Source organism: Haliaeetus albicilla, chromosome 25 (assembly GCF_947461875.1).
Source record: "Haliaeetus albicilla chromosome 25, bHalAlb1.1, whole genome shotgun sequence".
In the NCBI taxonomy this organism is placed as follows: Eukaryota; Metazoa; Chordata; class Aves; order Accipitriformes; family Accipitridae; genus Haliaeetus; species Haliaeetus albicilla.
The window spans coordinates 8909377-8931654 of NC_091507.1; the positions used below are offsets into that span (position 1 = coordinate 8909377).

Sequence of the window (22278 nt, forward strand, 5' to 3'; positions counted from 1 at the left end):
ATTATTACTGCAAATAATCCCTAGGAAGTCAACGGAAGAACTTAACTTCAAGAGGATAAGGATTTTATCTGTTGTTTTTAAAAATCTTGATTGCATTAAAAATTATACAAGCGTATATATGTGTAGCAAAAGGAACCCTTACTTGGCTGTTAAAACTCCCAGATAAAAAACCGTGCACAGGTCTGTTTCTCTCCATTGCCTGTATCCAAGACTGCCTTGAGTGACTAGCATCTGCAGTGCAAACGCGCAGAGCTAGGTGAGACACCCCCTCCCCTGTGTCAGATACCCCAAACCCACGGTCTCTCGGCAGGCTCAGAAGCTCTGCCGGCGGCGGCACCAGCTCTGCCGTCGTCCGGGGGAAGGAGGAAGCACCCCGTGGGATCTGCCCGCCCGGAGGAGCCCGCACCCCGTCCAGCACGGGCGCAGCAGTGCTCCCCGCACGAGGCAGGGTGCTGGGGAAGGCGGTCTTGGCCACCCTTGGTGCAGTAATCCGGAATACTGGCCCAGGCAGTGGGAGACCCTTCAGTATGGACAGGTTCAGGCTCCCTGTTCCCACTTTCTGGGATAATCCCCCCTAAGGACATGGCTGGGGTGTGTACCCTTTCCAGTCCTCTTGGTGAAGCTGGTCCACTCTGCTGAGAGGAATCCGAGATCTGAGTGACCAGGTCTTGTAAGTAGTAATAATCTAAGAATAAACCTCTTTCTGAAACCCACTGTCCACCGATGCTGAGCTCTGGTCCTTGTTACTAAAGTAATTTATGTAGTTCATACAAAGCCTCTCCCAAGGAAGAGTCTGCAGGGCACTGGCTCACTGACACATCAAGTCCTGCTTTGTCAGCTCAGCTTGCCTGAAAAGAATGGACTAGATCTCTACCTCTTCTAGCTTCTGTAGACTTTTGACATGCTTTATGCCCAAAACATGGATTTAGCTCTTCTCAGAAGACTAAAGCCAAGCCATCATAGCTGGGTGCTTGAACTATGAAACTGTTGTATAAAAGTGCATGTTGGCACATTTCTATTCTCTCTTCCTCTACCAACATCCCAAATGCAGGGAGTGATGCTTCCCTCCCCCATAAGGTTTTTAAAATAAAACACACACATGCCTAGGCAAAGAGACTTCAAGGCTGTGGAAAGGACACGTATGCACATATGTCCAGGGCTTGTTTTCTAAACCATAAAAAAGGAGAAGGGTGCAAAACAAAGGTCTGTCTTTAGTGTTACAGTCTGCATTGTTGGAAGTGTTTTCTTTCTCAGCCTGGTGTTTTGGTGGGGGGAATCCACTTTGGGGTGCCGATCCCCCCTGCAACTGCATGCAGAGAGCCCAGGTGCCACCTTGGGTTCAGCATGGAGGTGCCCGCTCCCCAAAGGCAGCCTGTGCTCCTGCCCGTCCTCGTGTGTAGAACTGGCCTTTACTAGCTAATGGTTTGCTAGGCTCATGGTTTTATATAGCGCTCAGGCTCAGAAATGCCCTTCAGTCAAACAAGTATGTTCAGCCAAGCGAAACAGGCTTTTAGGGGCAGGAGCGTTTTTATGTGCAGAGGACCTAACTCCTGATGTTTCAGCATGCCTGACTTTCACCTAGGGACCTCCCGTGGGTAAAAGTATCATACACCATGTGTACATCAAATGCCTGCCCAGACTGCAATGGATGCTGCTCCTTTAAATAACGTGGGTTTTTTTTCTCTGTTGGGTACCACAACACTGAAGTCATGTTGAGAATGTTGCTCCAAGCCTCTTGTAAAAATGAGAGTTAGGTGCTCAAGCCGTTATTTAGTCATTTCTACACTTCATCACATAAGCTTCACTCAACAGTAAAATGTACTTGGTCACAGTTATGCAGAAGACACTGCAAATTCTCTCTTCCGTGGAGGTGATCAGGGTCATCTCCTCTGGCGACCTGCATAATCTCAGTGTGAAACAAAAATCATGTGTAGGGCATGGCATTAGTTACCAAACTGCAGTGGAAGGGTAAGATGGATTTTTATCCTGTACTTGAAAAAGCAAAGACATTAGAAGTGAGGAAGGAGTTAATCGTTGCAAAATACACGGTCATTTCCTGTGGTTGGATGAATACGAACTTTCAACTATTTCTAATTCTCTGTCATTTAAGGGGCTTTCAAGGTGCACTGTACATCCCAGACCAGGTAAGGAGTACAGCTTTTCACTTCTTGATTGTTTATTCAAAATTGTTTTTCAGTGGAGTCAGACTCAGTCAAGACTGATTTGTTCTCCCTCTTATTATTTACATCTGAAGGGAGAACAAAGTTCATTACAGTCCAAGAAGTACATGTGTGTCTTTGTGCCAGATGACTGTGAGCTGTAGAAAAGAACTGTATGGGTTAATAATAGAGCAATGATAAGGAAGAAGTTATGTTACACATAGTCAGAAGACAGAATTATTACAGCAAATACTGCAGTAAAAGAGAAAGAAAACTCTTACCACCAGTTTTAAGGAGTTCACGCTGCACAAACCACTATCAAAATAAGGGGTTCTCAGGTGTACAGTTTGCTGTAGTAAGGAGAGTAGTAAAAATTATAGCATGTCTTCAATGGTATTTTTAAAAGGAGGAAGAATGAGCTTCTACATATTGGGGGAGGAAAAAACCCAATCAGATAATTTTGGACCAGTGTTATTTGTAAATCTGGACCTGATATCTATCTTTAACTATTGCAGAGTCACGTATTGTAGTCATCCTGAGACTGTTCCTGAGGTTTGCAGCAACTGAACATACACACAGAAGTGACTGTGGAACCATATCATAAAATGATATAATTTCACTCGGGTCTTTTGATGCATAAAAACTGAACTCAGACAGACAGGCGCCAGAAGGAAGTCTCGTAACACAGTGCACTCTTGCATACTGCATTTGTTGTCTCTTAACAGACAGGGAGAGAGACTATTTGTGTTAAGGGTTTTTTTAATAGTTCAGAAACAAGCACAAAATAGCCATCTGTAGGGCAGTTATTGTAATAATGTCCTGTCACCAGGTCGCCCTACAAAAAGTAAAATTGTACATGTTGTGAGGATCCCTGGGAGAAGTCATACACTGGAGATTCAGGTTTTTGGCATTTGGGTTTTTTTAAGTCTTTGCTTGTAATCAGTTTTAATATTTGGACATTAGCTCCTTGACTGTGCTCAGTGTTTGGTATAAACACTTTCTAGATTTTATACATAGTGGTCGGGAGAATCTAGCTAGGGTTTTCAGAAGCATTCGTTTGATTCAGACATGTAAGTCCCATCAATGTTTGGACTTCCTAAATCACCTCCACCTTACTTGTGAGATTGCTACTACGGTAGCACTCGAACCTCTGTAATGAATTTCACCCTTAAAAGACTCCATGAGCCGCACAAGTTTTGTCACTGTCATCTACAGATGGAGAATTCGGATGAATCCCAGTTGATGCCAGACTTGTGCCCTGGTTTTTGCAGCTCCCCAGGGTAGGTGGTCTGATCAAGAATCCAAGGACTTCCCTTGCAAACAGCTGTACGTCAGTTTAGACACAGCCAGGGAGCATGTCAGCGTTCTGCTAGGGAAAAGCCTATGGTATGGGTAGAAGCATTTGCATCAGCCTCAGTCTTCTCAGTTTGAGTATTGATGCTAAGCAATTTGTTGTTCCTTACAGCTCTGTGTGGCCTTAGCTGCTAAATACTTGCAGCCTATGCTACAGCTTCCTAGATGAAAGCTGGCTGAGGTGTGCCTACCCATCCCGCAGTCACATTTCCCAGTTACTGCATAGGCACAGCTCAAGGAAAAGTACTCAGCACCTTTGTGCGGGAAGAGCAACCTGAACCCAGGCCTCCCCTGTCGCCAACCAGCAGCTTACCCACTGCTTTTGCCTTCGGTTTTTAGCGTCCCTTCAGGTACATTTATTGACAATGTGTATTCACCTTCTGTCTTTCAGGGTGGGTTTGGGTTCAACTCAGATGCACCTGCTTGTGCAGAAAATTTTGCTCTCACTGATGACTGTAAGCGCAGAAAAGGCCAGCGTAGGTGATTTAAAATGTTTGCTCTCAGTGCTCTCTTTCAGCATGAGTATCTTTGTTTGGTGTGTACTCCTCAGCTCGCAGTCAGAGGGAGGTGCACGTTATATGTAGTGGTATAACAGCATAGAAAATAAACAAACCCTAGAAAGGCCATTCCTTGTATGGTAAATGTGGTCTCCCCCAACAACTGCTGTGTTCTGGTGGAGTGGCTAGAGGGCAGAAACCCAGAAGCCCACAATCCAACCTCAAGAAGTTATCCTGTGGTGGGGTCCCTCCGTCCTGCTCAAAAATGAAGCGACACCAAGACTATTTCTCAATGTGTTTAAAAGATGGAGTGGTGTTTTGCACACGTATTGCAGCCTAACAACTTTACTTCATATTTGCATAGTTTTCAGAAAAAAGTTGTTTTGAAGCAGAAGTCCAGGGGGCTTCACCACTGGCAACTGATGTTTGTGAAGCCTCCAAATGGACAGAAGGATGTTTTTCATATCAAGCGTATTTATTGACACTGTTCTCATGTTTTTCACAGTATGCAAAATAAGCTTGAAAATGGAGCTTTCCTCTGAAAAATTACTTTATAGAAATGGGAGCATTTGGGCCTTGACTACTGCCTCAAAAATTCCTGGATGAAGGGAGCTCATTTTATAAGTAAATGTCTTTGGGACTCTTGTTTGGGCTTGTTTACTCTTGAATGGGAAGGTCTTTTTGGTGTTTATCCTGGGCTTCCTATTTATACTCAGGAAACCTGAGAGGGACTCAGCCTGAGAGTTAGGGTTGTTATTTTAAAATAGGTTTAAAATGGGTGACATAATCCAATTATTGTCTAAATTTAGGTGCTAATCAATGAGAAACATCCCACAGGGTTCATTTTCTACACCTTTTGAATCTGGTAATGTCAATTTGCTCTGGTCTCTTTTCACGTATTTTTGATCGGAAGCCTTCTGTCCTTACTGAAATTTTCCATTGGTAGTCTTATTTTTCAGTGTTGTTGGGTGTTTAACTAAAGCTAAATACTCAGACAGAGAAAGAGAGAGATGTGTGCACACTCAATGCAACAGCTCAATTTTTAAAATGCTGGATTTTAGCTCTCATTTATATCGTAACAGAGAGATTCTGCCTTTTTGCGCACAGACTGATGAGGGCCCAAGAGTCGTTCAGGCTGGGGTAAGGCATCTATAAGCTTGTTGATCAAGAGCTGCACATTTTTGTCACATTTTCATACTACTGCATAAGGAATTCAGGCTCAGCAGCTGGTGAATTGAAAATAGTTTTACCCTCACATCCTCACTCTTCCAACTGCTCGTTAAGTCTTGAAATAACAACAGAAATTATGCACCAGTACAGTCATGATGAAGCAGCTGGGGTTACTTACTACCAGATACACTGCACCTGATTGAGATCTGCAAAAATAAGAAGGGAAAATATCAAGTCACAAAAAAGCATGTTCTCTTTTATCTTCTCTTCATCTTCAGATCTGGATATTATGCATCTTTAGTAATCCTGCACAGGTACGCTTTACAGCTAGTGAGCTGTGTTTTAATGCTATGAAAGGCAGTGTTATCAGTGCTTGTCACTGTTTGGTATTATCTTTAGATGTGCCTCTTGTAAAAAAATTTTTTTTTGAAACAACTGATTCTTAAAAGATTTTTTCTTTGGTCTTTTCTGCAGCTCTTACTCATAGAGGAAATCTGATCTGCTGCAGCACGGAAACATCAGCGGTGACCACGGCGAGACAAATTCCTCAGGGAGCTGCCTGTAAGTCTGATCAACATTTAAGATGAAAAGTTTTGCATTTTCTTTGGCAGGATGTTACACGCAGAGTTTAGCTGTATGAGGCAATTGCTGAGGCAATAAGGGAATATTCAGGAACACAAGCCTCTGCTTTGAGTAGGTGGTTAATCACAAAGAGAGGAATCATCTTCGTAAATACTTTTCCTTTCTTTTTTTTCCCTCCATAACTTCTTAAAAATAGGATTCGTCTTTGAGACTCTCTAAATCATGCCCAATTGAAATCCTGTTCTCCCAGGATCCTGGGTACACTGAGTAGACGCCACTTCTGGGCTACAATGGTTCAGCAGCTGAAGGCTGGGAAAATAAGGCTTTTGTACTTTTGTTACTTCACCTTGTGACAGTCAAGCAGTGCAGGGACCAAACGGAAATCCTCCTGGAGCACAGGGGGTGGTGAGAGGTAGGGTAGGAAACTGTGGATAAGAAGGAACAGAAATGGTGAGGGAAAGAAAAGAGAAGCAGAAAACTGGTAGTAAGAAATCGAGGTAGACGCGGACAGAGGGTGGTGTCTGGACAGCAGTTAACAGGACAAAGACAGACTTTGGGTTACGTGCTACAGACGACATAAGTGGCTTTGTACAGGACAGCAAGGCATGATCCTTTCAGCTTTTTTCCTCAAACACTCTGGAGGAAAACCTGAAATATCCAGGTCTCAGTAACCTAAAAACAAATCTTCAGGGCAAAGTAGGTTTCTCTGCACCCTCTAGTGGTCTACGCAGAAAACAGGTTTTTAACCCACCAGCAATTTTTCTCTGCGTCCATTTGCTGGGACAAGTCATACCCTGGTCTTTAGCTTACTTGACACATCTGTAATAACTGTTCTCAGCCTCTGAAACATGATGGCTGCATCCAAACTCCTTTTTGGGAATGGCCTTTGGTCTATGATAACTCCTAAACTACACAAGATGGTTGTGTGGGGCCCAGAGCTGTTTGAGGGAGCATTAGTTGGTGTGAAGCAAAACTGTGCCAGAACAGCACAGCCCAAGGAACTGAATTTCATGGCCTGAGCCCAGGTTCTGACAGCCTTTAATTTACTAATGTTGACATACCCTTCATGTAGTAACGTCTCCCTCGTGCATGTGGTATAGTCCTTAGTCACCTAAGTGTAAAAGTTACAGAAGAATACTTCAGCACAAAAAATCAATGAATCAAAAGCCCATTCGGAAGGACACCGTTGCCTACCTCCTTGATCAGCTCTCATCTACTTGCTGCTGGAAGACACATGCAGACTGAGAGGTAGGACTACAGGAAAAGGCAAAGCAGCCTTCTGATTTTAGTGACTGAATCATGTCCTGGGAAATGAGATTCTGCCACTGATTCTGCCTGAAAGTCTTGTGTGATGCTGAGAAAAGGGCACCTCCATAATAAAAGGATACATGAGAAATGCCTGAAATGGAGCTGAGGTGGAACTTCAGAGCTTCAGCTCCAAGTGGGGACAATTCTCATACAGCCTCTGACTTCTGGGGAATTATACCCTCGTAGGTGCTTCTCATAACATAAGATAGCAGTACTTAAGATAGCAGCACTTAAGGACAAGTATAAAGCAGATATCTGTAGGCAATTATAGAACAATTGGATTTTGACAGGACTGAGAGAGCTGGCCAGGTGCCAGTAAGGAGCATGCTTAAAGCTCATCAGTAAGACTATATTTCTTTAGAAATACAAGTACTTTCTTTTCAAATAAAGTCAAGGAGTAGGAAATAGTGTAACTCCTTCACTAGGGCACTCTCCTAGGAGAAAGAGCATGCACCTTCAACACTCTCTTTTGACCACCTTTCTTCTTTTTTTACCTCCTTCCTTTCTAGCTAGGTAGTATGCTAGCTGCCACAGTCTGGGCTGATTTGCACCCGGGCAGTTGAAGCTGGAAGGGCAAGCAGTGGTCATTGGGCAAAAGAGGAGCAGATGCCTGAAATATCGTTCATCTAGAAGGCAAAAGACCTCATCTCTAGTCTTGTCTTCAAAGACACTATTTCATGTTAAGTAGTCTCTGGATAACCCCAAAGGCCAACCTAAAAAGCAGATACCAGGCCATGACCACTCCCTTACAGTTGATGACTGCCCCTGTCACTAGGCTAGAGAATCTCTTGCCCTCCTGCATGGCATTTTCATCTTTCCCTGAGTTGTTGTATCAATTTTTTATTGCACATCTTTGATGTCAAATATGGGCAGTACCCAGCAGATCTGTGGTTAAAACAATCTCCTGCTCAGATAATTAGTCCTATGATCAGACTTGGGAGGCAACTTGAAGCATCTATTTCCTGACCTTAATCGCTACTCTATCATTTAGACAGGGAAAGGAAGTGTTTCTCTTCTATCAACCATCTTAAAAGATTGTAGCAAATCATATTCAGTCCCTAGAAAGAAAAGGCAATGGAATTTTCATAAGAGGAACCTTCACAAAGAGGTTCAAGGCTCAGGTCTCCCAGTAGTTTTCCTGTGAGAGAGAAGATGTTCTGTGAGACTCACTAAGATATTTTTTTTTCCAAGTTTTCATGTTTCCAAGGCTCATCCATAGTCTCCTCCAGATGACCTATGTGTGTGGCTTGTGAAGAGTGCTGACTTCCCAGTGTTCCTCATCATTTTGCTGACTATTTCAGATCCCATTCTGAGACACCGAAGTCTTCATTGGTGCCTTAATCCTTCCACCCATGTGATGCTCATTTACAGAGCCTGAAACCCTGTTTCAGATCTGGCTTCAAGGGGTTAAGCTTTCAGAAACTGGCACCAACTCTGAGCTCCTCATTTTCAAATGCTTATTAAAAGACACCTGTGTCTGAATTGCAGAAGTATTGAGTACTCACAGATTCAGATATAGTCAATAGAAATGTGGCTTTGAAACAGTAACATTTTATGTAATGCCAAATGCTCTTAGAAATCAGGTCCTAGACAACTCAGGACCTCCATTCCTCACTTTCCTGTTTGTAATATGGGGTTCAATAATCTTCATACTAGAGGAAGGCTGCAAAGAAGAAATTTGCAGGTCTTTTTGAAGCACTTTGATGCTACAACACTGGATGCCACAAAAATGCCCACAATTAAATTATTTATTTGGTATTGAGGACAAGAGTTTGAACAGTGCACTGTACATAGGGCATAGTGTCACTCACTGAACAATGAGAAAAAAAAAGTCCAAATCTTTCTGATGGGGTATTTTGCCTTAGGAAAATTGCTGGGAGGGCATTGGTTCCAACAAAGATCTGGGCAGGCTTCAACTCTTCCATTTTCCAGCCAGCTGACTTGTAAAGTTTCTTGACATCTGGGTTGATTGGGTCCCTTCAGCTTGTTGACTTCCAGCTTTTCACTAGTAGAATCATTAAACTGTAAAGCAACCAGGGGAACCTGATGATGAAATTCTGGCTCCCAGGCTTTTTAGCTGTTGTTTTTGTTCAGGCTGCTAGAGCAGTAACCTTCCTGAGGTATATAAGCAGTGCAAGTACTGTGACAAAGAAGGAAAAGACAAGACATTTTCATAAGGGACACCCTCCCCTCCTCTCAATCCCAGGACTCTGCAAAGCTGATGATCTCAGTTACACAGTGCTTAAGAAGTAATCAGTGCATTGATCAGAACTGTTGTGGTCATTAGAAATACATAGTTAGTGAAAAAGTTTGCAGCTTATCCATGATTGCAGCTAACAGAAGTTGGCTGCTAGTACAAGAATGTAAGATGGAGTTAAGCAGGAGCAAGATCAAGCCCTTAAGTCGAACTAAATACTGCTTTGCACATTGCGTACAACTTCTCTTTATCAGCCCAATTCATGACTGTCCTGGTTTCAGCTGGGATGTAGTTAACTGTCTTCCTAGTAGCTGGTACCGTGCTGTGTTTTGAGTTCAGTATGTGAAGAATGTTGATAACACTGATGTTTTCAGTTGTTGCTCAGTAGTGTTTAGACTAGAGTCAAGGATTTTTCAGCTTCTCATGCCCAGCCAGGGCACCTGACCCAAACTGGCCAACAGTGTATTCCATACCATGGGACGTCCCATCTAGTTTAGGAACTGGGAAGCGGGGGGCAGGGATTCGCTGCTGGGGGACTGGCTGGGTGTCGGTCGGTGGGTGGTGAGCAATTGCCCTGCGCATCATTTGTACATTCCAATCCTTTTATTACTACTGTTGGCATTTTATTAGTGTTATCATTATCATTATTAGTTTCTTCTTTTCTGTTCTATTAAACCGTTCTTATCTCAACCCAGGAGTTTTACTTCTTTTCCTGATTTTCTCCCCCATCCCACTGGATGGGGGGGGAGTGAGTGAGCGGCTGCGTGGTGCTTAGTTGCTGGCTGGGGTTAAACCACGACAGACTTAAATCTGTACGTGCTTGTCAGAGAAAGTACCTGGAACCCACTCTTTCACATGAAGACGTGCCTTCTCAGTCACACATTTCTCCCGTGGGGCATGAAGATATTGTTAATACCTGTAAGAGGATGAAAAATGAAGTTGCCTGCTAGGTGTCTGGCTTTCATGAACTCAGCAGTTCTCTGCTGTGTAGATATATAACCTTAAAATCTGGTCTTAGTGGATAAAATAGCCTCACAAACTCATCACTGAGATGTTTCAGGTTCAGCACATGTTAAACGTTTGTGATTTTAAATCATATATACTTGTGAAAGCTTTTTTTCAGCTTTTTAAATGAAAAGTTTTCCATCAACAACACTACTCAGAGAAACTAACAGGACATGGCGCAGTTTTACATGTTATAGTAGGCTGATAGGTTTGCTTGACTCACATGTCTATTCCTGCTGATGTCCGTGGGCTGTCTTACATGAGAATATGATTACCGCCACATGAGAGAGGCAGAGATCATAACCAATCTGGATATCAATTACATAGATGGTTGGTCTACGCTCGGCTTGAAAATGTTTACACTGAGTGGGGTGGATTCTCAGCACCTCCCAGTTTTTGCTGTTGCAGTACTGCAAGAATGAACTTTGAAGGCTCTCACAGCAGTGCCTGGGAATCACTTTGTTACACAGGGAACACCAGCATGTGGAATGATTATTCCTATGCCAGGTAGCAGTAGGAGAGCAGAGAGACACAAATATCAGCTCCTGTGGTTGTGCCTAACTTGTCTCTGGGACTAGCGTAGTCATGAGTATAGAAGGAAAAATAAGTGGTCAGAAACATCTTTGCCTACTTCTAAAGAGCATCGGGGCACCTGGGGATTTGTTTGAAACAAAAAATGTAGTGTTACAGCTTGCCATTGCCAGCAATTTCACAGTTCAGACTAACATGCTACAGGAGCTGTAAATGCTCCTTTACCTGCACCTGCCTCAGCAAAGGAAAAAGTTTTCACCTTCCATATATCATCAGCTTAAACTTTTCTAGTAAATCTGAAAAAAAGAAATGAATAAGCAGGGGTTTGTTCACAAAAGACTGCCCAAAAATTCAAAGTGTGCCAGGTGCTAGAAATAAAGTAATGCTTCCATATCAAAGATATTTTTGTGTCCAGCTGTGGGCCCAAGAGAGCTGAATGCTAAATGCTCTTGCTTCCCGTTGCTTTCAATGGAACTTAAATGTATTCACTGGGTCTTGGCCCATTCATAAATTGGGTCTGTCATGTGTTGAGTCAAGCAGATTTGGTGTAGGATTTGCAGACTGGTTTTTGTAACCACATGAAATACTCTGTCAGTTATTCTGAGCTGCAATTTTATTGCTTTGATCCCAGGCTGAAAAAGGGATGGGTGAGAGGCATTTTGAGCAGTTAGCAGGAGACTCACAGTGACACTCCCAAAAGGGGAGATAACACCAACAAGCTCTCCAGTGGCTCTGTGGGCAGTAGAAAACATTAGCTTACTTTCTTCCTACAATTCTGTAATTTATGGTGGATTACTATATAGTTTAGATTGTCATTATTGCCATTGCACATGTCTACAACCTTCTCCTGAGTTATTATGGCCATGACACACAGAAAACCATATGCAGCTGCAGAAATCAGGGAAAGGAACTAAAAACCACTGGGTGGAATTTTAAATGTCTGAATCCCAGGCTTTCATCCAATTGGCCAAATATTTTTATGCAACGCACTGAAACTTAGTTAATCTTGGGACCTACAATTTGGCCAGAATTAACCAACACGTTCATTTATTGAGGGAGAGAGGGGAAATACAGACCTGTGAATATAGACCAAAGATCCTTTTCAAACAAAGCTGAACAGCAGCTGGGCTCAGTAGTTGTTTGGGTTTTGTTTATATTTTTGCTTCTAAATTAATGATAAAGTGAACAAGTGGAAGCGTTTGATGCGTGCTCTGGCTGACAGTCACTCAGGACTCCCACATCTCCTTCTGGATTCTCCCACATCACATCCTTCCCCTACAGATGAGGCCACATGCCCACCCACAAACCTCATTCATCAGGTAAGAAGGTGTACTGAAAAACCAGAGTCTTTCACTTTTAAGTCGAAGCAGCCCACGCTGTTTCTGTGAACAGTATTTATTGACTGGCTCATAGAAAGCATTGCCTGGCCCAGCATCTTGGTGCACGTTATCCCCATGGTGGTCCACAGAGTCCTGGCCCTCGCCTTCCATTTCTGCAGCCCAGTGCCGTTGGGCCCTTTTACTTTCTTCTGGGAAGCAGACAAACATTCTAGCCTCCCCTGAAATAGATTCAGTCTGCGCTTTCTGGGTCAATATTGATGCCTCAGTGCTCTCCAGAGGAGGAGGAGAAATGTGCTGTAGAGACTAACCTGTGGGTGCTTATTTCCTTTTTCGAGATCTGAGCTGAAGCTTAATTCTCTTCATGTGTAGCCATCAAAGGCAGTGAAGATAGACAACTCGCAGTGATGGTGGTAAATAAAAATCTTACAGACTGTTATGTGCTGTCTTATGGCTTCATGCACAAGTGTTAAATGGAATTATACAGAAGCAGAAAGTTAAGCTTGCAGCAATTAAACTACTAAATAGCTCTGAAGATCAAGATGAAGTATTTTCAATTTTATCTATTTATTAATTTTATATTAATTTTATTCACATTTATTTCACTTATGAAATAAATTAATCCTAAACCATCCCTAATCTAAGTCCTTTCCCACAACCACTCACAGTGGTGAAACACAGTGCCGTAGATTATGGCAATGCCCTACGTACAGACAGCTGCAAATGACAGCAGTTTTTTGAACACACATCTGCAAGTGACTTTAGCGTTAGAACTTTTTTTCTATGTTAGGGCTACAAAGATTTTACTGCTGCTGAATCACTACTGTTGATGACAAATGACAAGAGTATTTCCCCAGTGGAGAGACAGCCAAATACAGTATAACTTTTAAAGAGCCAGCATAGCATTCTTAGATCAGAATTCTAGAGTATGTAAATGTTCTTTGCAAATCAGTTTGTATTTGTCTTTTTGACACTGACAGTCCAGCTGTCCCTAGTGGCAAACCCCAAGATAAAGTATTTTACTGCACTTGCTCTGTTTTATGTACTTTTCATCTAATAGATCTCAAATTAAATAATTGGGCAGAAAAAAAATGGTGCTACCCTATGCTGGAAGGATTTGGAAACCAACCTCTCTTCTCATTATTAGAAATAGTCCCTTCACTTCATGTTTCAGTCTGGGTGGGTGAGAAACCTGTGCTTGTTCTTTGGCTAAAAGTGCAGAGTTTCCATTTCTGAAGTTCCCGTTATACTTTCCACTAGTTCTGAACACCCCCACCCCCCAGAAAAAAAACACCTAGTTTGGGGCTCTTCTGTGTTGTTTATACACTCTGTTTAAAATGTTATCAAGTCTTTTTTAACTTTTTGTATGCTTAAAAGCAGATTGTTCAACCACTACTTCCTTATTTCTCCTCCCTTCCTCTTAACTCTTTAATATACAAGCTCTTAGATACTTGTGCTTTTCTTTTTCAGTTACAGTCTATGAATAAGTTGATCTATGCATCTTCCCAACCAACTGGAAGTATGAAAGCCAAGCAAATTTTCAGGTAGCTTCTCATCAGAAAAGCAAGACAGGGTTGAAGAGGTGACAACAGTTTGTTAGGAGTGGGGTTTTGTCAGGCTTTTATCACTAAGAATCTTATGGTCTTCTCATTCATCCTTCTAATTGTGTTTTATTTTGACAAGCCTACATCACACAATGCATCAGAAGTATCAGGATTACTTGCTATCTGCCACCACACAACACTAAAAAGTAGGAAAAGCAAGTATTTTTACTTGACTGCCACTGAGGCTTACAATAGACAGTGCAGGCAATCCATCCAGGGTGGGACTATGCTCACCAAGGGATGATTTGGCCGCACAAAACAAGGAGATTCTTCTGCAAAAGGTGCACAATCCCAGAAGGCAGAGCAAGGCAAATGCGCATTTGCAGCTCACATTATATGCCCAACATCAGGCCTCTGCATGTTCTTATGCCTGACCTACTTGTTGGCATTCACCCCAACCTCACGCTAAGGAAGAAAAGATTTCTCCACAGGTAGAATTTCCAGTATCTGACCTTAATGCTAGCATTGAAAAAATGCTTTAGGAGCCTAAATACTCTTTTGTCGTCACTGTAAGTGCTAAAACTGAAGGCTGGGGTCTTCAACTGCTCAGCTTTTGCTAAGGGTGCCCAACAGCAAAATTATAAAGCCCAGTCACTAAGTGCTCGGAAGCACATATATCCTGATACCCAAATCAGACTGAAGGCCTGAAATGCTCCACAGTTGTGGAGTGGGGAAAGACTGTTTCTTGCACTGTATCATTTTGAGGACCCAGTATACCATAAATAGTCAAAACACTTACTGGAGACTTACTGGAGTAGATCCTGCATGGAATACAGCCAGAAGAAAGGTGGCAATGCCATGTGCCCTTTAATCCTGTGGATGCTCAGAGCACTTTCTACAGACTAGGGATGTTTACCTAATCTGATTGGAACCAACCATTCTTGCAGAAATGCATTAAGCACCATGTTAAAGTTATTTATCTACCACTTATCTTTACTCTTGCACCTGAATTTGTTCCAGATTGCATGGTGCAACTGGGACATAAAATCCATGGGTGAGAAAAAAAAGACTGTAGTGTTTTGTTCAGTACCTGAGAGAAGAACACATCCAAACTGCACTTCCTATTTCAATGTAATTTATATGTTTTATATGAAGTGACTAATTGACAGTCATTGCTTGGTGGGAGGTGTAGATTCAAATGTCATCACACTGAAGAGATAAATTAATTCATATCTGCCACATCCCCATTTAGTGATATTTGGGAAATATGAACAGTACTGTTGTTGCTGGTTTGGATCCTTCCATTTTTTGTGAGATAAGACTGATGCAAGCATCTCGCTCCAGGAGAAATTTCAGTTGTAATACATGGTTGTAGCTAGCGGTCTCCTTGAAACACTCAGCAAAGTGCCAAAAGCTGCAGCTTTCTCGGGGACCAAGGCGTTTCCTGTTGTCTAGGTTGCTTGCTGCTCCATGTCCTGGTTTTCTGGATCTTATTCTAAAATGTCTAATTGTGAGCCGATGAGGTATGGGACATCTCAGCTGGGGCCAGGGAGACTTCTGGGCAGATAGGTGCCTTGGTCTACTTATGTTTCTACAACCTGGGGTAGAGGAGGTGTGGATGGTGGGTGCTCTAGGCTTGCTCTGTGGATTTGCGTTCTGTATTAACTGCTTCTAGGTACTTGTTGCTTTCCTGTGTCTCTGTCTTTCTGATTGAGCAAAACTAACCACAATATCTTTTTACACCCAGTTTCTAAAGAAACCCTTTTAACTGGTTTTCAGCTGAACTGTGGCTTGCTTAAGCTTGACTAGCGACAAGAACAAGACATCAGAAATCCAGTGTACAAAGTCATACCCTGTCTTTTGTAATATGAGGTATTCAGTCATCTGAGAACCAGAAAATCCTGTTGTACCTTGCAGCTTGTGGAGATTTTTCCCCTTAGGATATTATTGCATTATTATAATTTAGGCAGAAAAACCCCACTACCCTGTCGTGGTTTAACCCCAGCCAGCAGCTAAGCACCATGCAGTCGCTCACTCACTTCCCCCCACCCAGTGGGATGGGGGAGAGAATCGGAAGGAAAAAAGTGAAACTCATGGGTTGAGATAAGAACAGTTTAAGAGAACACAAAAGAAGAAACTAATAATGATAATGATAACACTAATAAAATGACAATAGCAGTAATAAAAGGGTTGGAATATACAAGTGATGCACAATGCAATTGCTCACCACTTGCCGACTGATGTCCAGTTAGTCCCCGAGCAGCGATTCCCCCACCCCCACTCCCCCCAGTTTATATACTGGGCATGATGTCACATGGTATGGAATACCCCTTTGGCCAGTTGGGGTCAGCTGTCCCGGCTGTGTCCCCTCCCAACTTCTTGTGCCCCTCCAGCCTTCTTGCTGGCTGGGCAGGAGAAGCTGAAAAATCCTTGACTTTAGACTAAATATTACTTAGCAACAGCTGAAAACATCAGTGTACTATCAACATTCTTCTCATACTGAACTCAAAAACATAGCACTATGGCAGCTACTAGGAAGACAATTAACTCTATCCCAGCTGAAACCAGGACATACCTGTAAAGAAAGAATCTTTTATTTTGATAATTGATTTGGGAAGTCTCATTATTTGGGTATCACAATTTAAGATACAAGGAAGTGCTCAATTTAAAAAGAAAAATATCTGAACAAAGTTTTGACAAATGCAGTCCCTTGAATATGGCTTGAACTGGACATTCAAAAAGATGGCACAAAACCCCACTCATTCAAGAGCTTTCTGTCATAACTTTTAAATTATTTCATCAAGCTTACTGCATTACAAGTCATTGAAAGGTTTGCAAAGATTATAGCATAAGAGATCTTGATGCCTTGTCTGGGAAAAATGTAGTTATAAACCATGAGAACAAGTCCACTGATTCCAGTAAATTAATGTTAATTAATTGGATAAATACTTTCATAAAACTGGATACATCTGACTTCTAGAGGCATTCTAGAAAAGAATGGAAAATCTTCTAAGTACATGGGTAGCGTATTACAGCAACAATTTTCATCTTGGAGCAAGCATGCAAATATGTTTTTTACAGATTGCTTCTTCAGTTCAATAAAAGCAGGTGTTATGCCATCAATTTCAAAAGCCGCTTCTTCTCCTTGTAACTCTTGGAGCATTTACAAAGCAAGACACTAATATTTCATAAACCATCATCAGCGGCGTAACTGAGCAGTGCAAATAAATTAGTATTTTAAAAAAAAATCCAAATTAAATCAGAGTAGGAAAGTGACTTTTTAAAAGACATCGAGCAAGTGAAAGAGAGCGCGCTGGAACTGAAGACGATCTGATTATCATACTCAAGGACACACCTATAGTCTTGTCAACTCTCAGAAGGGTTCTGCTTCTTAATCATCTACCTTTGGTTATTGCAAGGAGGCTTTTTCACAAAAAGGTACAGAGAAGTCAATAACAGTTTCATCTCCTTACTGACATGGCTTTCTGCAGGAGTGATAATGAGGAAGCTTGTTGTGGATGTTGTCCTCAGCCCACTTCACCCCAGCACTTCGGAAGCGCTCTTGGAGTGCCAGAGCCATCCTTTTACACAGGCATGTTCAATAAGGTGGATCCTTACACTAATCTAGAAAGTCATAGTGTTTTGGTTATCGTGCCATTGAAGAGAGGTCACTGACATACTGGTCTCCTGGTCAAAGTAGCATTGCTACTTCATTGACTGTTTTGGCAGCAGGAGACAAGCTTGGTTTTGCTTTTGCTTTTGCAGGAAGGAGCGTGGAAACCAGTCAGGAATGCTACTGCTAAGGACTGATTCCTCAAAAATATTTGGATACCTAATTCCTTTTGAGGACTTAGGCCAAAATTAGCATCTTTCCCAAATATTGTTTTGCTGCAGATGCATAAAGAAACAACAAAAAAAGGGCAATAACTACGAGGCAAACAAAAGCCAGACATTTATTCAAATGCAAACTAGCTAGTTCTCCCTCTTTGCTTCTGTCAGATTATGAATTTGAGTATTGCAGGTAAGAACAAAGCAAGAATGAAGTATGATCCTATTATTATTGAAGACTGCAAAAGTTATTATCTCATCTGTAATTAAAATACAAATGGCAATGGCACAGAGTTGGCATGTGATGTGACCTAAAAATAGGAAAGTAGTATAAAAAAATGCTCAGACTAAAAAGTTTGTCTTGTGATTAGTGTGACCATTTCAAAATATTTCCTGTTGTGACTGTATAACCTTTAAAAAGAAAGGATAGGTTTTAGCTGATGAATTGCTAGGTGTCTTTTCTTTCTACTAGTCTTGGTAAAAAAAGGATAAATTTCTTTTATATTAAAGAAACAGGTAAACAAAACTAAATAATAAGCCTCGTTTTTTTGTGTAAGGTAGTTTATAACATGAAGTAACAGAATGCTCTAAAAACTATCAGTCTATGCAGTGCAAACACAAGTAACTTTTATGTATAGTTTACAGTTCATCTTAGAGGTAACAACTATAGAAATGGTGTGGGAGTGGTGGGAGGTCTGAACTGAGGAAACCGTGTTTGAAATTTGTTTTTGTGTGTGTGTGTGTAATTTTTTTTAAAAAGTCTCAACGAATTGAAAGAGGAACCTGCACTGAGCAGCTAGCCCTAGCTTCTACAAAACTTTCCACACATAGTGTGATGAAATGTCTTTTTATCACTGCACTCTTATCTTTGGTATCTGAGATGTTAGAGCACTATGGCTTTGCTCACCTGCGTGGCTGGCTGGCTGGCTGGTGCTAGAAGGCATTGTGAGAATTTATTTTGCTTTTCCAGGCTCTTTTATGCACAACCTTTACTAGACCCCAATCCTCAAGAAAACAGATTCATTTTAAAGCTTAAAACTCTTCTTTCCCGTTTTTCCTCTCTCCTCCTCTGTATATGTGTATGACAATGCAGCAGAGCAAGAGACAGAGAAACACACACAGAAAAAGAGAGGATACTAAAGCTGTTCTCCTGGAATTTACATTGCCTTTATGTTTTTACAAAAGACTTGCTGAGATGGACTTGGACCTGTTTCCTTCAGTTCCCTGAATGAGTTTCAAATCACGAGCTTTTTCCGTCATTTGCTTGACGAACCACTTTAACCCCGCCGTGGGCTGTAATGCGAAGTGACTATCACAGGCGTCGGTGGGTGACTCCCATCTCGCACACCCCGCCGGCCCTCTCCACCGCCCGGCTGCTGCCGCACGGCGGGGCAGGCTGGCCACCACACGTAGGTGCAGAAACCGTGCCCCAGCCCCGGGTGATTTCAGCAGGGCTGGGGAGAGCATAGGCTTGGCACGTCTGTGGGAAACCCCTGAGACGGTCCCGAGCTCCTGAACTTGCCATGGGCAAGCATGAACCATGAGTCCCGAAACAAATCTGGGAACTAAGTAGAAGCAAAAATTAAATGACCTCTACTATTCTGAGAAAGAGAAGCGAGAAAGTAGTTGGTGCTGATCTTCCTTCACAGCGGGCAGGGGGGTGGGTTGTGTTTTTAAAAGAACCATCCCATCTCTACTCCCAGGAAGCTGAGGGCATCCTTGGGGTTTCAGAAGAGAAGGTGGCTGCTGCGGGGGCTGTGATCACATTTCAGCCACTGCCAAAGCATCAGGTGCCTGCAATTCTCCTTCAAGATCTATGGCACTACAAGAGAGTGAAAAAGGGAACCAAAACTTTTCGATAGGGAAGCCCTCACGAGAGCCCAGGTTTCAAGCTTGCCGTTTCCTACCAAGTCTCATTTCTCATCAGATATTTCCATGTATTATGCATTTCTTTGGGGCCAACAAGTTGTATTTTTATGTTGTATCGATGCTAATAGAATAGTCAGCTCCACAGAAAGTTTCTGGTCACTGGAACGTGCTTCTCTGCACCATTAGCTCACAAGAAGGCTCCCTGGTGCAGGTTTGCTTTGTGCTAGCTGACTTCCCACTGGTTCCCAAGCACAGTTCAGCAGCCAGGACTGTTGCGAGTAGGCAGGCTGCATGCCATCGACCTGCTGGAGAAGCCTGATAGCGTGGGCAGAGGCTGTCCCTGGCCAGCCGACCTCCACTGCAGAGAACAGCCCAAGGGCATGTGGTTTATTGGGGCCGTCTCTACCTTCAGTCAGAGCAGCTGCTCTTCTGGGGACAAGAGAAGGTGTTTTTAAGAAGAAAAGGGATTCTTCAGTGATATTAGGATTTCCTTTGGTATTTCTCCAATTCTGTACCTGTGTAGCAAAGGGCCAGGCTCACCAGTAGGCTCCCCTCTCTGCTGGGCTTTGCCATTATCCAGTGCTGCTTGTGTCAACGGCCCAAAGCAATAGCTGGGACAACTTGGTGTGTATCTTCCAGCCGAGCACTCTAAGGATCCAGAAAAAAAAGCAGAGAAGCTCTGCCTCCTTAGGTGTATCTGCTAAACACAGTAGGGTCAAACCTCACACACAGACAAAGAATTTTATTTTTTTTAATTAAGCAGCTGAAGTTGTAGAAATTTATTTGCAATAGGCTACAGGCCAAAGCTCTTGGATGTCCTGATGGGGGAGCAGGAGACCCCAGGTCGGTGCTGCTGCTGCTGCAGAGGCTCAGGATGACAGAGGCCTGATTCAAGAGCTGCTTCTACTCATCTTGCAAGGAGTTCCCCTCTGCATCTTGAACAGGTGGTTTCCATGAGGAGTCACATTTCTGGTGCCTGAACACACACATCACACCTCAGTGCATTTGGTCAGTTTGTTTAGGGGTACTTGAAGGGTTTTGTTATTTCCGTATTGATTGCTCTCACAGATGTGCCTCACCACCCTCACAGTGAAGAATTTCTTCCTAATATCTAATCTAAATCTACCATCTCTCAGTTTAAAACCGTTACCCCTTGTCCTATCACTAGACTCGTGATAAAGACCCCCTTCTCATCTTTCCTGCAGCCCCCCTTTTAAGTACTGCAAGGCCGCTATAAGGTCTCCCCGGAGCCTTCTCTTCTCCAGGCTAAACAACCTCAACTCTCTCAGCCTGTCCCCACAGGAGGGGTGTTCCAGTCCCCTGACCATGTTCGTGGCCCTCCGCTAGACCCGCTCGAGCAGGTCCCTGTCTTTCTTGTGCTGAGGACCCCAGAGCTGAACACAGTACTGCAGGTGGGGTCTCACCAGAGCGGAGTAGAGGGGGAGAATCACCTCCCTCGACCTGCTGGCCACACTGCTTTTGATGCAGCCCAGGATGCCATTGGCTTTCTGGGCTGCAAGCGCACATTGCCGGGTCATGTTGAGCTTCTTGTCAACCAACTCCCCCAAGTCCTTCTCCTCAGGGCTGCTCTCAATCCATTCTCTGCCCAGCCTGTATTTGTGCTTGGGGTTGCCCGACCCACATCACTGCCACATTTACCATCCTTGTTATATGATTGATGATGCAGTCCCGCAGTTACAGCCTTCAGCTCATGGAAATTCTGTATCACTTGTTGATGCAGCTGAATTGTTTACTGGATGTGACACAAAGCTCCCTGTAATACAATAGTACTGATCCTTCAGTGACATGGCCTATTTTGGCAGGGCTGTGTCAGCATGTGCCCTGGCCATACAATTTCCAACAGTTATTTTCTTTCATCAGACTTCTCAGATGCCTAAATTAGGTCAGATTCCCAGCTGAAAACCAGGGCAATCATCCTCAGCATTTTTATGCTTTTTACAGATCTGTAGAGACAGAAGTATCTGCGATTTTTCTGGCTGACATTTTACGTGATCTGCTTCATACACTTCACACATAGAAACTGTTTGTCCAGTTCCTTCCTGGACTTCATTAATAGCTTTTCCTGTCCTTTTTTCTAAGAATACAGAGGATTTAATAACATTCCCACCCCTAAGTGTGTGTCATCCTGAACTATATGCTTTTCTGTGCCAGTTGGCTTTCTCTAGTCTTTAGTTTAAAAACTATGACCTTAACTTTTAGTAACAGAAGCCTTGCCCTGTTTTGGTTTAGGTCAAACCATATTTTCCTGAATAGGTGCCATCTGCACCAAACATTTCCTTTATTCTTAGTACATTTATATCATTTTCCTATGCGTCTATTTTCAAGTTACATGCTGAAGCTGAAGGAAAGCAGTAATATTTCAGAGCACATCACTTAGAGCTCTCTAGGGCTCCTAACAACCCAAATTTTGCCTCCAAAGAACTGTCTCCTGCTACTCTATTGTTATTAGTACCTTATTGGAGCATAATTGTACCAGTCTTCAAAACTACCTTAGAGTTTGTCTTTGTGTATCTCATGAGTTTCAGAGTCTTCATCTCCAATGGGCAGTTTTCATACAAACTAAAATATCTATAAAGCCCATAATCAGCTCCCCAAGGTCTACAATTTCTATCAGGTGATATTTTAATCTGTGCCACTGAAGGTCCTCCCATCCGTAGGAGCTTCTTCTCTGACTTGCCGTTCCTCTGTCAGTAAATGTCTGTTCTCCTCAGAAAGGCAGGGGCTGCTCGTCTGTGGTGGGGCTGCTCCTTTATGGTGTGCTTGCAAGTTTCTTCAGCATATTTCTTTTCTGCTGGATTGTTGCATTCAGTTTATTGTGTTAGTAGGTTTTAGCTGAACAGGAGGAGTTTAATTTCCTTTTCCTTTTAAAATATTCAG

The 22278-nt window shown here is 42.7% G+C and overlaps 1 protein-coding gene across 1 annotated transcript in view; it reads left to right on the top strand.

Moving 5' to 3' along the window:
* Positions 1–1868: 1868 nt before the first annotated feature.
* P2RY8 (P2Y receptor family member 8) overlaps positions 1869–22278 on the top strand; it is a 37554-nt gene continuing 17144 nt past the window's right edge. The window contains exons 1-2 of the mRNA XM_009928777.2: positions 1869–2144; positions 5654–5740. The gene's annotated coding sequence lies outside the window, so the exon portion shown is untranslated. The remainder of the gene's footprint in view (positions 2145–5653; positions 5741–22278) is intronic.